The sequence below is a fragment of the Rhinolophus sinicus genome, chromosome X (genome assembly GCF_036562045.2).
Source record: "Rhinolophus sinicus isolate RSC01 chromosome X, ASM3656204v1, whole genome shotgun sequence".
Taxonomy (NCBI): Eukaryota; Metazoa; Chordata; class Mammalia; order Chiroptera; family Rhinolophidae; genus Rhinolophus; species Rhinolophus sinicus.
In genome coordinates this window covers 63,433,649-63,449,117 of record NC_133768.1, presented here as the reverse complement: position 1 = coordinate 63,449,117, position 15,469 = coordinate 63,433,649, and the positions used below count along the sequence as shown (strand labels likewise).

At 34.5% G+C, this 15,469-nt stretch overlaps 1 non-coding gene across 1 annotated transcript; it reads right to left on the bottom strand.

The window, feature by feature from the left end:
- Positions 1–3,143: 3,143 nt before the first annotated feature.
- On the bottom strand, positions 3,144–3,217 carry TRNAI-GAU (transfer RNA isoleucine (anticodon GAU)). Its single transcript has one exon. It is a non-coding gene; the product is annotated as a tRNA-Ile (tRNA).
- Positions 3,218–15,469: the final 12,252 nt, after the last annotated feature.

The window sequence follows — 15,469 nt, the reverse complement described above, 5'->3', positions numbered from 1 at the left end:
AAATTGCCTGTTCAGAATTTCTCTTTGTTTTCAGAACTCAGCAAGATGGAAAGGCTTAAATTATAAACTACAAGTGTTTTTTCAAATATTCTTTAAATTGATCAAATCTATATTAAATATTGGAGCATTCATTATAATTGTAATTTGTATTATGTATCTGGTCCTCAATAATAATTATAGGAAGATTCTTGGGTAGATCTTAATCATTAGATCTGTCCAAGGGCAAAGTCTCACAAAATTACAGCAAAAATGTTTAATAGGTTGCAGAGGAAGGTAATTTATAGACTATTCTAACCAAATGCAGCAACATTTGATGTGCCTGATTAGTAATGGAATTTTTAAATGAGAACCTTGAATCTCTTAAATTAATGAAATATTTTGTGCAGTATTTCATTGGGATTCTGCTACTGGCCCTGGGACTCTACTGTGGTAGAAAGAACATTTGACCAGCACTAAGAACATAGTTTCTGGTCCATATTTGATACTCACTAATTATATGTCATTGGACAAATTACCTTTCATGCCTTAGTTTTCTCATCTGTAAGACGAAACATACAAAAACTCATAGACACAGACAGTAGTTTAGTGGTTACCAGAGGGTAAGGGGGGTGGGGGGTGGGAGATGAGGGTAAAGGGGATCAAATATATGGTGATGGAAGGAGAACTGACTCTGGGTGGTGAACACACAATGTGATTTATAGATGATGTAATACAGAATTGTACACCTGAAACCTATGTAACTTTACTAACAATTGTCACCCCAATAGACTTTAATTATAAAAAAAAGATGAAACATTCTTTCCTTTTATGAACTGTGTTTGATTAGGAATAAAACTTCCACATATTATACTCTGTCTTTCATCATTCAAGCAATCAACATTTATTTAGAGCTTCTTACATAATGATTTATTCCATCCACCTGCTAGGAACATGGGGTTATTCTCAGTCTTGAATGCATGCCACAATCACTGGTGAACTAATTGAAAACTGCTGGTTCCTGAGCTCCACTCTAGACTTCCTGAATTAGAAAATTTGGGTGTTACACTGTGGGATCTATATTTTAAACAAACATACAACTCCCCAAGAGGCTTTTTTTCTTGTCTGAGTTGAGCATAACTTCTGTAGGGTATGAAGAATAATGAGTAAATTATGTAAAAAAAAAATCTTACAACCTAGTTGGTGATGTGCATTCAGTACAGAATATAAAGCAAAGGCTAAAATACCTATAAATGGACCTATAAAAATAAAAGAAAGATCAAAATAAGTAAGCAGAGGATGTAGGGTTTGAATTGGGTCAAAGTTGGAAAAAGGAGGAAAACAAAAATGATGATTTCCAGGAAAGAAAAATTAGAGTAGTGATGGCATAAACATGACACAAGAGCAGCTGGCTTTTACTGCAGTGAAGCCGGACCAAATTAGACAGAAAGATTGGCAAAAACTAGAAATCTGCTTCCTGGTTTCTTACTTCTTTGGTCATTGTTTGATCAGATTTTTACAAACTGATTTTATTCATTAATTTGGTTACACATAAAGGTTTCATCACATATGTTATAAGTAATATGTTAAAACGTTTCCTTTTCTATTTCATGAAATAATGTTACTGTAATCCTTCATATGCATCTTTGACAACCATCTTTACCATCATTACAGCTACTTTTTGTGTCATTTAACAAAGTTCTCCAGAGCACTTCTTCTTCTGTTCTGTATAAACAGTTTGAGATTCTGCTTTCTGGATCATGTATGTTGCTATCAATTTTTCTAAAGCACAAGTACAATTTGTGTAACATGAACACGATTAAAAATAATCTTGGAGGTTTATATCTGTAATATCCACAATTTTTCACTTACTGTATTTCCTTTTACCTTTTAAAAACATTTTATTGGGCAATACGATGCACATATTAAGAGCACAAAACATCAGTGCACAGTTAGATGAATAACTATAAAGTGAATGTCAAAGTAACTACTACCACCAGCAGAAAATAGCACATTGCCATCCCCTCACCCCAAAATTCCTACTTGTCCCTTCCTGATTACAACTCCCTCCCTCCTCCAATCACTATTATGTTTTTCCTCACAATTATTTCTTTGCTTTTCTTTATAAAGTTGTCACTAATATATGTGTCCCTAAAAATTATATTTTAGTTTTGCCTATTTTATACTTTATATGAAAGCTATCATGTTATTGTGCTCTTTTAGTCCACAGAATATTCATTTTACTGTTGATGGACCTTAGAATTGTTTTCAATTTTTGGCTATTTCAAACAATACTGCTCTTAACTTTATTTTACATGTATCTGTTGCAAGAGGGAAATTGATGAGCCATGGGATACGAGTGTCTTCAACTTTAAAAAATATGTCAAGTGTACAATTCTGTAATACATCATCTATATATCACATTGTGTGCTCACCACCCAGAGTCAGTTTTCTTTCCATCACCATATATTTCATGTATTTGATCCCCTTTACCCTCATCTACCATGCCCTCCCCCTTTACCCAGTGGTAACCACTAAACTATTGTCTGTGTCTATGAGTTTTTGTTTCTTATTTGTTTGCCTTGTCCCTTTGTTTCTTTCAGTTTTATATCTCACATATGAGTGAAGTCTTATGGTTCTGACTTATTTCACTCAGCATTATAATCTCAAGATCCATCCATTTGTCTCAAATGGCAGTATTATACACTTGAAACCTATGTAAACTTACTAACCATTATCATTCCAATAAATTTTAAAATAGATTCATCAATCTAGATTCTAAAATGGTTTCTATACTACCACAAGCAGTATGTCCACAGTGCTTGGAATTGCGAGTCTTTCTAAGTTTTTCCAAGCCAGTGTGTTTGTTATGGCTAGAATTTGTGGTTTAAATTTGCATTTCCTTGATGACTAAGGTTGAGCACCTTCTCAAATGTTTATTGGTCATTCAGATGTCCTCTTTTGAAAAGTGCATGTTCAAGACTCTTACCCATTTTTCTGTTGCTTTGTTTCTTAATTGTCATTTTATGTATCTTGAATATGAACTTCTTGTTATTCATACGTTTTGCAAGTGTATTTTCCCACTGTTGGTTTACCCTTTTACTCTCTTAATGCTGTCTTGTTTTTTTTGTTTGTTGCTTTGCTTTTAAGGAGGGTGCAGCTCACAGTGGCCCATGCAGGGATCGAACCAGCAACCTTGGTGTTATCAGCACCATGCTCTAACCAACTGAGCTAACCGGCCACCCCCTTAATGGTGTCATTTAATAAATAGAAATTCTTAATTGTAATGTAGTATAATTTATCCATATTACCATTAAGGTTAATGCTTTATGATTTCTACGTGAGAAATTCTCTCCTAACCCTAAGTCGTTAAACTAATCTCACATGATTATTATCATTGTTTCACTTTTCACATTTAGGTATAGAATTACTTACCTGCTTTGAGTGTTATCATTGCTCTCTGCTATAGCTACTGAGTTCCTCTCTAATTGTACTAAATACTAACTGTTAAACAAAAACCTCTGAGGCCAAAAGGTGTCCTAAAAGAAAGGGTTTATTGAGCCATATGCTAGCCAGGAAAAGGACTAGGTCCTGGGGCATGCAGTCTAAACCACCAGTATCAGGGCTAGCTGGAGAAGACAGCATGTCTGCTATCCTAGAGTTGATGGTGATTTTTTACTCAATGGGTATGAGGAAGAAAGATGTAAGTTGTTTTGAAGGAATTTACATTGGCTAGATAAGGGGGTGCAGGAGAAGGTAAAGCAGACAAATTCTGGGATAGGTGCATAGTCTGTAAGGAAGAAATATTGGATGCCTCTGAATTAGTTGTGGACAACAGTCTGGAAAGTTCATGCATAAGCGGGATTCTGGGGGTTAGCTATTTTTTTCAGATACCCTCCTGGGATTTGATTCAAAGTTTTAACATACATTTAGGAATGTGAGCAGTGTTTTGTTGGTTTCGACCCATAGTTCCATTAACTGATCAGCCTCTTACCTCTTCCTTTCACCTTTAGCCTGCTGTAACTTAATTTAGGACAGCTCAGAATTTTTCTCGTTATTACTTTTCTACCATGTTTCCCCAAAAATAAGACCTAGCCAGACCATCAGCTCTAATGTGTCTTTTGGAGTAAAAATTAATATTAGACCCGGTCTTATTTTACTATAAGACCGGGTCTTATATAATATAATATAATATAATATAATATAATATAATATAATACCGGGTCATATTAATTTTTGCTCCAAAAGACACATTAGAGCTAATGGTATGGCTAGGTCTTATTTTCGGGGAAGCATGGTAGGAACTATTTCTGATTTACTGTATTATCTGCTTATCTTTTCAATTTCCATCCTTCCTCAATTACTATAAGGAATTCGGTATGACTTGTTTCCCTGTTTCTTTGAATTGGCCAGCCAGGTCAAGTGAAATGTTTAATTTGGTATTAGCCATTTAGGCCCAACTTGGGAAAAATTTATTTAATTCCCAAAGTGTATAAAATTAGTAACTCTTTTATTTCCTGATCACGAGGTACTTTCTTTTAATTTAATGAAGGAAATGGTGCTACTTAGTGAAGATTACATATTTTAAATTTCACACAAGAGGAAATTTTACCCTGGTGCCAGGGATGAACGACTAACAGTATTTGGGGTATTTAATAAGCTTGAGCTATCACAAGACTACATGTGTGAATTTTAAGCAAAGTGATTATTTCAGTATTTGTACTGAGCTACCATCCTAGTAGCTTGTAGATTTTGTGAATGTTTTTAATGGATAAATGACCATGTAAAAACCCTCTGCATGCTCCTATTTCCCTACTCAATTAATGACCATAATACCAGCAACTTTCCCTTTGGCATGGCCTTAAACGGAGTTTATGAATATATAAGAATACTGAAAGCGTTATGAATTAGGGGAAAATAAGCCTTTCCAATTGCATGCTTGGAGAGTGTTAGCCTGATTATCTTTTTTGCTCTGTTTTGTTTTGATTGTGTAAAAACTACCATCATCCAAATTTCTGTTCCATTTCATGAAGGGGCAGAGATTTCCCTGTAGCATCTTTCATGCTATTTGTGCATCCAATTGATTGCAGCTGTATCCAGAAGAAAGGGAACAAATGTTTTGCTGATTCTACTGCCAAGAAGTAGATTAAATTTGGAAACATATCGTTGATGGACAATTAAAACTCAGAAACATGGGATTTGCTAACTTAAAGCCAGGAAGCAGAGATAAGAGACCTCACTGTGTTTTCCGTCATGGTTCTTGGTAAGGTGACTAGAGTCTGAATATTTAGATTTAACATTTAATGAAAAGGGTTTATTTCTACATCCTTTTTGTTCATTTTCTAAAGACTCAATTCCTTCCTAAAACAGCATTTTTAAATGCTCTTCTTTGTCAAAGCCATAATTTATACACGTTTAAAGGAAGAACCATCTGTTTGGAAAAGGTTTATATCTAAAGCCTACAGTCACGCTCACACCCACGCAGAGAAGAGCATGTTTTGTGAAATCACAGTAGAAAGGAGGTTTTCTGAATAAGGTTTTGTGATATAAGGAAGGAAATCCATTTTATTTGAAATGCATACGAGGTCAGACAATTAAATTTGCAGACTTTCCACCGTGTGCTTACACACGCTGGAAAGTTGGTGAACTTAATTGTCTGACCTCGTATATCAGAATAATTTCTGAAAACAAACAAATATTGTCTTGTTTACTTGTTTTCTTGTTAATTTAAGAACTTGGAGTATCATTCATTTTAGGATAACTCAGTCTCAAACATGGGACAAGTCAGTAAAGTCTCTTTTCAAATTATGTTCCTGCCTTGATTCTCTTCCTTTGTTGTTGGAGATTTGGCCTAATTCAATGGAATGCAGTGCTGTGATTATCTCTAGTGGAGGGGCTTCGTCTCTAGTCGGAAGAAATCTGCTATGGATCATCGTGCTGTCAGAAATCCATGCCTCTTGAACTTGACGAAAGCACTGGCATCATGACTGCCTTAGATGTCAGTTGAGGCTAGATGGATATCCTCGAGGTCTGTCAGAGAAAGCTGACAAAGAGTTGGCAGAGCAGTCACCATTTCTCAAAGATTTCATCAGCACTACTCTGTCAGATGGAGGAACATTTCAACACCAACCAGGTCCATTGAACACCAGAGCCGCAGAGGTGGCAGCATCACATACATTTGTGAGAGAACATTGGGATGAACTTGTAATTGTCATCAAACAGCTGCAGTCAACACCCGTGTCATGGGGACACATTTTGTTCCCGACTACAGCATGTGAAAACAAAAACCCATTGCTAGAAGCCAATGAGAAAACTGTACAAATGCCAGGATTTAGATAATTGGGTAAGGTTGTAAGAGTCCATTTGAAAAAAAATGGAGTGTTGCACACATGCATGCCTGCAATGACCCCTCTTCTAAATGAGAGTTAGTGGATAGCTTTTTAGTAAATGCCTGCTTTTGTTCTCTTAATAGCTTACTTCTAAAACCTCTCCTTTCTTTCCCAATACTCCAGCTATTTTTCAAGGCCAGGTTGGCATAACAGAAGATAATTATATCTTTCCTCTGAAGTCTGTGTTGTAATTTGACTTTTGTGGATTGACCCTGGTATCAGGGTCAAAGAATAGGCTATAAGGCTCTGAAGACTCTGGGACCTGCTGTAGATAGATAAAAGTTCATTTCCATAATGAGCTTGTAGCTGTTCTATCATCTCTTAAAACCCTATATCAAAGTGAGATGGAGAATTTAGGTGAACATCAAGATAATTCGGACATTGCAACCCCGACCTACTTATGCCTGAACTACTTGAATAAATCAAGAGAAACTTTCTTTTTGCCTGAGGTGTCCATCTAATTGCTTTAAGTATATACCTAATTTATTTTTTACTTCCAACAAAGATCTCGGCCCTCTCTTTTTCCCCTTTTCACTCCCACTGTCTTCTCATTGTTATGTACTTTTATTAATACTTGCCTAGTGATTCATACAAAAAATATATGTTAAAGATATTTAGACATGAAAAGCTTCTTTTTCATTTGCTTGCATTAGAGTGTTACTGTTTCAAAGTTAACTTCTCTTTTAATTTTTGGTTCTGAAGATTTTTATCTAATTTTGTATAAACATTAGATTTCATGTGTGATGATATTACTCTTACCTATTAAGAATGTTTATTTGAAATACAGTGTAATATGTTCCAATCACTGCAGTCCCACTGAAACACACAAATAGTAACTAAGCATAAGAAGGCAACTACACTCAAATTTTCTATTTGTTAAGTAATAATGAAGCCTTGTCACCAAACTGAAGTATAAAATGTCAGTTACTATGTTTTCCAAATCAATGTATTATAGTGACAGAGGAAGCAATGAAGATAAGTACTCTAGAAAATCTGAAATGCTGTAAGATAGAGAAAACACTTATTTATTTGGTACACCTGAATCCCAAAGAAAATGAGTATATTCACATACGAATAAACACAGGAAATGTCAGTCACAAAAAAATGAGAAATTATCTTCTATGATAAGTAGCAAACAGATGCTGAACAAATTAATAAATCGGGACACAGATAAGTTTTATTTGTAATTATTGGAAGTCATACAAAATATTAAAATGATATAAGGGAATGAAAATCTACTATGAATCTTTTCCACATTTCATCCTAGATATTTATACTGTAAGGAAAGCACAGGATTTAGGTGAAAGTCTCAACAACATGTAGGGAGTATTAATACAGTTGGAAGATAACAATAATTTAATGATAACGATAGATATAGAATCAATTTCTTGGAAATATTACTGTTCTTTCCCAGCAAAAATCATTTCTAGATATGGACCATGGCAAATGGGATTTTAAGGTGGTCCACTATTAGATGAAGACTTTCAATAGATTTAATTAGGTCAAAGGAACCAAGTAGAATTACCTTGTTTGGTATATAAAAACAGAAATTACTTTGAATAATTGAATTTTTATCTATCAAAAAAGGATTTATTAAGTATTTAGTAAAATGATTAAACCAAGGTTAAACTTTGTAGTTAATAACCTTAGTGAGGTTATTAAAGACTTGATATAATAATGGCCAATGTTAAGTAATAAGCAATAAAATCTAGGAATGATGTCTACCCCACCCCTGCCCCCGCAAAAAAAAAAAAAAAAAAAAAATCAGCACTTAAAAGTATATTGCCATTGACCAAAATCACAGCTCTCTCCAAACAGTGAGCTATTCTACAGCCTTTCCAAATATTGTACGAAAGTATTTGCAGATAATGTTCAGGTGAGATAAAATTTTAGAACTTGCCAAAACTGTGTATGAAATGGTAGGATGTCTTCATGCCATTTAATCTATGGAAATTCAAATTAATGTCTCATGTTAAATGTTTTCCATGTTTTCTGAAGTCCACAATATTTTGTTCAAGAATTTAAAAATACATATAAAAGGATACACGGGAGTAGTTGGATAATTCCATTTTTTCACACACAGTCAAATAAGGTCATAAAATTTCAGAAATGGAGGAGACCTTTCAGCAACCAATTTTAGAGACAAGAAAATTGAGGACCAGAGAAGTTAACTAACATTTGAGTTTGTTGGCCATGTGCTTAGCAGAATGTGTGTTGCTCATAGAGACTCTCATTCTTTTTATGTCACATACATACCATTTACATATGACAAAAAAATCTCCTTCTGGATAAGGACTACTGAACAGTTCTAATGACCATTGGAACAAAAGTTGGCTTTATAATCTGTTGCACCAGTGGCTATGCTTGTGCCACTTTCTTACAGAATGCACAGAAGATGGAGAATGACTTTCACTCCAACTCCTGGGCATGTTTCTATGCCAACATTATTGTCTAACTTGAGTACTCTGCGTAGGTTTTCAATTAAGTTTGAGCTCTGCAAAGATACAGATTTAAGGAATGGAGAAAATAAGGCATTTAGGACTTCTTTATAGATAGGTAATAGTAGGTATAAAGCAGGGATAATGATATAGTGTATGTGAGCAGGAACGAGGAAGAAATTTGGAACTATGGAGTATGTTCAACAAACACTATTTAGCTGGTTATCAACTATGTAAGTCAGAGGCACCCTGAAAGTGCAGATTGCATTAGACAATTAGATAAGAAAAATTAGTTAACCAAAAACCATCTCTCAGTTATTTAAGTCAAACTTCCTATAACCATTAATTTAGAATAAGCATTTCTCTTAAGGAGTTAAGGATGAGGTAGACCTGCATTCAAATCCCTTGTCTCTCTTTATTATTTGTGAAGCCTCAGATAATACATTTTATAAGTTTGGGAATTTAAATAGAACACATATAATTATGAAATATTTCAAATACAAAAGTGCAGGATATAATGTAGCAAACACCTATGTACTCTCCACCCATGTTTGACAAATGTTAAAGTATTTTGATTCAGATTTATTGATAATAAATAAAATTTTACCCCTCCCTAATCCCATTCATGTCCTCTCCTCTACAGAAATAGTTACCACCCTGGAGTTGGTATGTATCCATCTCCATCCCCTACATGCATTTATACAATATTTTTATTGTAATAAAAATACATAATATAAAATTTATCACCGTAACCATTTTTAAAGTGTACCTTTCGGTAGTATTAAGTATGATTACATTGTTATGAAATAAATTTCCACAATTTTTCATCTTGCAAATCTGAAACTCTGTATCTATTAAACAACAACTGTTTTTCCCCTTCTTACTTGCCCCTGGTAACCACCATTCTACTTTGTTTCTAGGAATTAACTATATACCTCATATAAGTGGAATCATATAGTATTTGTCTTTTTGTGACTGGCTTGTTTCACTGAGTAAAATGTCCTCAAGATTCATCCATGTAATCATGTGACAGGATTTTCTTTCTTTTTAAGGCCGAATAATATTCTATGTGGATATCATATTTTGTGTTTTTTATTCATTTGTTCAGGAACATTTGTGTTGCTTACACCTCTTCACTATTTGAATAGTGTTACTATGAATATGGTGCGCAAATATCTCTTCGAGACCCTTCTTTCAGTTCTTTTGGATATATACCCCAAAGTGGAATTGCTGGATGAAATGGTAGTTGTACTTTTAATATTTTTAGGAATTTCATACTATTTTCCATGTTATTGCACCATCTTATAATCCTACCAACAATGCACAAGGGTTCCAATTTCTCCATAACCTCACCAACACTTGTAATAGGTGATATCTCATGAGGTGATGTCTCATTGTGGTTTTGATTTTCATTTTTCTGATGATTAAAATGTTAAACATCTTTTTATATGATTATTGGCCATTTGTACATCATCTTTGGAGAAATGTCTATGCAAGTATTTTGCCCATTATTTAAATCAGGATAGATGACTTTTGTTGAGTTGTAGGGGTTCTTTACATATTTTAACCCCTTATAAATATATGATATGCAAATATTTCCCCCTGTTCCATAAGTTGCATTTTCATTCTGTTGATTATGCTCTTTGATGCACAGAAGTTTTAAAGTTTGCTGTAGTTCCATTTGTGTAGTTTTGCTTTTATTGCCTGTGTTTTGGTGTCATAGCCAAGAAATCATTGCCAAGTGAAATGTCATGAAGTGTTTCCCCTATGTTTTTGACTAGGTGTTTTATAGTTTTAGGTCTTTAATACATTTTGAGTTAATTTTTGTATCTGCTGTAAGGCAAGGGTCCAACTTCATACTTTTGCATGTGGATATCCACTTTCACCAGCATTATTTGTTGAAGAGACTGTCCTTTCACTATTGAGTGGTCATGACATTCTTTATGAAGATCATGTGACCATATAAGCTAGGATTTTTTTCTAAGTTCTCCATTCTGTTCCACTGGTCTACTTATTTGTACCACTGTTTTGATTGCTATTTCTTAGCAATTTATTTTGAAATCAGGAAGTTTGAGGTCCCCTAACTTTGCTAATCTTTTTCAAATTATTTTGGATATTTCGAGTCCCTTGAGATTCCATATTCATTTGCGGACTTTAAAAATTGCTGTAAAAATGCTATTGGGAAGTTTATAGGGATTGTGTCGAATCTGTAGATCACTTTGGGTAGTATGGACATTTAACATTGTTAATCTTTTCAAACCATGAGCAGAATATATCTTTCTATTTATTTTTGTTATCCTTAATTTCTTTCAGCAATGCTTTGTAGCTTTCAGTATACGAAAGTCTTTCACTTCCTTGGTTATGCTTATTCCTAAGTATTTTATTTCTTTTTTTTTTTAAATTTATTGGGGTGACAATTGTTAGTAAAATTACATAGATTTCAGGTGTACAATTCTGTGTTACATCATCTATAAATTCCATTGTGTGTTCACCACCCAGAGTCAGTTCTCGTTCCATCACCATATATTTGAACCCCTTACCATCCTCTCCCGCCCCTCACCCACTTAGCCTCTGGTAACCACTAAATTATTGTCTGTGTCTATGAGTTTTTGTTTCTCATTTGTTTGTCTTGTTCTTTTGTTGTTTTTGGTTTATATACCACATATTAGTGAAATCATATGGCTCTCTGCTTTTTCTGTCTGACTTATTTCTCTTAGCATTACACTCTCAAGATCCATCCATGTTGTCACAAATGTTCCTATATCATCTTTTCTTACCACCGAATAGTATTCCATTGTGTATATATACCACAACTTCTTTATCCATTCATCTATCGAAGGACACTTTGATTGTTTCCATGTCTTGGCCACCATAAACAAAGCTGCAGTGAACATTGGAGCACACTTGTCTTTATGAATAAATGTTTTCAATTTTTTTGGTAGATACCCAGGAGAGGGATTGCTGGGTCATATGGCAATTCTATTCGTAATTTTTTGAGGAACCTCAACTATGCCTTCCATAATGGCTGTACCAGTCTGCATTCCCACCAACAGTGTAAGAGGGTTCCTTTTTCTCCACAGCCTCTCCAACACTTGTTACTATTTGTCTTGTTGATGATAGCCATTCTGACTGGGGTGAGGTGATATCTCATTGTGGTTTTTCTTTGCATTTCTCTGATGATTACTGATGTTGAGCGTTTTTCATATGTCTATTTGCCATTTGTATGTCCTCTTTGGAGAAATGTCTCTTCAGGTCCTCTGCCCATTTTTCAATTGGGTTGTTTGTGTTTTTGTTGTTGAGTTGCATGAGTTCCTTGTATATTCTGGATATTAGCCCCTTATCGGAGGCACTGTTTGCAAAAATCTTCTCCCATTCAGTTGGTGGCCTCTTTATTTTGTCAATGGTTTCTTTTGCTGTGCAGAAGCTTTTAAGTTTCATATAGTCCCATTCGTTTATTTTAGCTTTTACTTCCATTGCCTTTGGAGTCAAATTCATAAAATGCTCTTTGAACCCAAGGTCCATAAGTTTAGTACCTATGTTTTCTTCTATGCAGTTTATTGTGTCAGGTCTTATGCTTAAGTCTTTGATCCATTTTGAATTAACTTTGGTACATGGTGACAAATAGCAGTCCAGTTTCATTCTTTTGCACATGGCTATCCAATTCTCCCAGCACCATTTATTGAAGAGGCTGTCTTTGCTCCATTGTATGTTTTTTGCTTCTTTGTCAAAAATTATCTGTCCATATTTATGTGGTTTTATTTCTGGGTTCTCAATTCTATTCCATTGGTCTATGTGTCTGTTTTTCTGCCAATACCATGCTGTTTTGATTATTGTAGCCCTGTAGTACAAGCCAAAGTCAGGAAGTGTGATACCTCCATTATTGTTCTTTTTTCTTAAGATTGCTTTGGCTATTCGGGGTCTTTTGTGGTTCCAAACAAATCTGATGATTTTTGTTCTATTTCTTTAAAATATGCCATTGGGATTTTGATGGGGATTGCATTGAATCTGTATATTGCTTTGGGTAATATGGCCATTTTAACTATGTTGATTCTTCCAATCCATGAGCACGGAATGTCTTTCCATTTCTTTGTGTCTTCTTCAATTTCTTTCAAAAATGTCTTATAGTTTTCAGCATATAGGTCTTTCACATCCTTGGTTAAGTTTATTCCTAGGTATTTTATTCTTTTTGCTGCGATTGCAAAAGGAATTGTTTTTTGTATTTCTTTTTCTGAGATTTCATTGTTAGTATATAGGAATGCAATGGACTTTTGTATGTTGATTTTGTAGCCAGCAACTTTACTGTATTCGTTGATTGTTTCTAATAGCTTTTTGGTGGAGTCTTTAGGGTTTTCTATATATAGCATCATGTCATCTGCAAAGAGTGATAATTTAACTTCTTCATTCCCAATTTGGATGCCTTTTATTTCTTTCTCTTGCCTGATTGCTCTGGCAAGGACTTTAACACTATGTTGAAAAGCAGAGGTGATAGGGGACAGCCCTGTCGTGTTCCTGAACGTAGAGCAAAGGGCTTCAGTTTTTCACCATTAATTATGAGATTAGCTGAGGGCTTGTCATATATGGCCTTTATTATGTTAAGGTATTTTCCTTCTATACCTATTTTATTAAGTGTTTTAATCATAAATGGATGTTGTATCTTGTCAAATGCTTTTCTGCATCAATTGATATAATCATATGATTTTTGTCCTTTATTTTGTTTATGTGATGTATCACATTGATGGATTTGAGGATGTTGAACCATCCTTGTGCCCTGTGGATGAACCCCACTTGGTCGTGATGAATAATCTTTTTAATGCATTGTTGTATTCGATTTGCTAGAATTTTGTTTAGGATTTTTGCATCTGTATTCATCAGAGATATTGGTCTGTAGTTTTTGTGTGTGTGTTGTCCTTACCAGCTTTTGGTATCAAGGTAATGTTGGCCTCATGAATTGAGGTAGGGAGTTCCGTGTCTTCTTCACCTTTTTGGAAGAGTTTGAGCAGGATTGGAATTAGATCCTCTTTGAAGGTTTGGTTAAATTCAGTAGTGAAGGCATCTGGTCCCGGACTTTTGCTTTTGGGAAGGTTTTGGATGACTGATTCAATTTCGTTACTGGTGATCGGTCTGTTTAGATTTTCCAGTTCTTCATGGTTCAGCCTTGGAAGGCTATATGTTTCTAAGAACTTGTCCATTTCTTCTAGGTTGTTGAATTTGGTGGCATATAGTCCTTCATAGTATTCTTGGATGATCCTTTGTATTTCTGTGGTGTCCGTGATAACTTCCCCTTTTTCATTTCTGATTTTGTTAATTAGTGTCTTCTCTCTTTTTATCTTAGTGAGTCTAGCCAAGGGTTTGTCAATTTTGTTAATCTTTTCAAAGAACCAGCTCTTTGTCACATTAATTTTTTCTATTGTCTTTTTGTTCTCTATTTCATTTACTTCTGCTCTGATTTTTGTTATTTCCTTTCTTCTGCTGACCTTGGGTTTCATTTGTTCTTCTTTTTCTAGTTCTTTAAGGTGTAACGTGAGGTTATTTATTTGGGAGTTTTCTTGTTTCTTGAGATAGGCCTGTAATGAGATAAATTTCCCTCTTAAAACTGCTTTCGCTGCATCCCAAAAATTTTGGTAGGATGTATTTTCATTGTCATTTGTTTCTATGTATCTTTTGATCTCTCCTCTAATTTCTTCTTTGACCCAGTCGTTCTTTAAAAGTATGTTGTTTAATCTCCATGTATTTGTGTGTTTTTCCTGCTTTCTTTTTGCAGTTGATATCCAATTTCAAAGCCTTGTGATCAGAGAATATGCTTGGTATGATTTCAATCTTCTTAAATTTGTTGAGACTGATTTTATGTCCCAATATATGGTCTATCCTTGAGAATGTTCCATGTACACTAGAAAAGAATGTATAGTCTGATGTTTTAGGATGAAGTGCTCTATAAATGTCAATTATGTCCATTTCATCTAATGTGTCATTTAGGGCTGCTATTTCGTTATTTATTTTCTGTTTGGATGATCTATCCATAGCTGTCAATGATGTATTTAAGTCCCCTAGTATAATTGTGTTTTGGTCAATTTCTCCCTTTAGTTCTGTTAGTAGTTGCTTGGTATATTTGGTGCTCCCTGATTGGGGGCATAAATATTGATGACTGTTATGTCTTCTTGTTGTACAGTCCCTTCACCATTATGAAATGTCCATCTTTGTCTCTTGTTATCTTTTTCACCTTGAAGTCTGTTTCATCTGATATCATTATGGCTACACCTGATTTTCTCTGGGTACCATTTGCTTGGAGTGTCAATTTCCACCCTTTCACTTTGAGTCTATGCTTGTCCTTGTAGCTGAGATGTGTCTCTTGGAGACAGCATATGGTTGGGTTCAGTTTTTTGATCCAATCTGCTACTCTGTGCCTTTTTATTGGTGAGTTCAGTCCATTTACATTTAGGGTGATTATTGATATGTGAGGATTTCCTGTCATTCTATCTTTAGTTTTCTGGTAAGGCTGTGTCTCCATTGTTTCTTTGCCTTTTTGTTGTTGTCTATTATTTCTTGTAGTGGTATTCTATGACGTTTCCATCTGTTTCTTCTTTTATTAGAGTATATATTTCAGTTCTGGATTTTTTTTGAGTAGTTAATCTTAAGTTTATGTAAAAGAAAGTTTGATATTTAGAGTAT